This window comes from Morus notabilis, unplaced genomic scaffold (genome assembly GCF_000414095.1).
Source record: "Morus notabilis unplaced genomic scaffold, ASM41409v2 Scaffold238, whole genome shotgun sequence".
Taxonomy (NCBI): domain Eukaryota; kingdom Viridiplantae; phylum Streptophyta; class Magnoliopsida; order Rosales; family Moraceae; genus Morus; species Morus notabilis.
In genome coordinates, this window is record NW_010364717.1 from 75,767 (window position 1) to 77,209 (window position 1,443).

Here is a 1,443-nt window from a genome sequence, read left to right on the forward strand (position 1 = left end):
AAAAAAAAAAAAAAAAGAGCAAGAGCAACATTTCACAGATGATGTAGTTTGGTCGTAATCAGATTTGATGCTATATAGCTGTTTGTCAAAAGAACACCTTTCTACATTCACCTCATTATTGCAGGTTGTCTCTTGCCAAAAAAAAAATAATAAATAAAAAAAAGAAGAAAAAAAAAGGGAGTAGTTTATTTTTCTATGCATTTTTGGCTCTTTGATCGTTTCTGTAAATTTCTGTTTGACTCGAATGAAATCTCAAAAGCTGGTTTGTGGTAAGAATGGTGGAATGTTCTAGTAGTTGATTAACCTATCTTTTGGTCAATGTTTGTTTGACTGTTTGTCCTAAATTTGACCTTCCTCACACTGAGCGTTGATTGTTTCATTTCCAACTCCATGAGAGAAAACCTTTGCACTCAAATATTTTTGACACCTGTGAGATCAATGGAGTTGAGGCTTCTACTTGGTGAATTTTTCAAAGCTACATGTGTTATGGTAAGTGGTAAGAAGGTTATGGTTTGGACCAAACACACACGACTCTGGAGTTATGACTGAAATAATCTTGATAGTATCTTTCGACTTCTTACTCACAATTTGTTTGAAATACTCAGGTGACTAAGCGAGTTGAGACTTAGATTTTCTTTGTGACATGATTTCTCTTGCGCTTAGATTGCTAGAGACTAGCAATAAGCTGGTTGGGGGTTGTGATTGGTGCATGAAAATGCACCATAAATACTACTTTTGATTTATATAATATTAAAATATTTAAGCTTTAATTAAGCAATTTCATTATTTTTATTCATAATATTTTAATTAGAATTTGTCTAGTTTTTGCTTAATTATTTACAGCTGAAAGCAGTGTAAAAGGCTACACAAGAAGAAGCCATGAAAGCCATATTTTCAGCCCATCTAAGCCACACAAGCCGAGCCAATCAGAGAGAGCCACGCCACCCATCAGCCAAGCCAAATGAAGTGGGTCCCGCGTGTCAGCGCAGAAATCCGCGCCTTTCCTCTCGCTCCGTCTCATGCCTCGCGCGTCATCAGCACGCGGCTCATCAGAGCGCGCGTTCCTTCCACGCGTCCTTCAGCGCGCATCCAAGGCCTTCCTCATGTGGGTCCCGCGCGACAGCGTGCCAGCCCAAGTCTTTCTCCACGCACGCCAGCTGTCCTCCACTCTGACTCCGCGCAAGCACACTCCACCACTCCAAGCGTGACATGTGGCACGTTTCCTCCTCACTTCCAATTACGACGCGACACGTGTCCCATTTGTTGATGAATCCGAATTCCTTCCCCAAAAATCAGAGGAAATTACCAGATTTCTTCCCCAAATCAAATATGTGATTTCTCCTAATTTATGTGTAATTTTATTTTGTTTCCTTTTCTTTTGTAATTTTCTAGTTTTACTATTAATTTCCTTATTTGACAGGCAACCTCTGAACACTATAAATA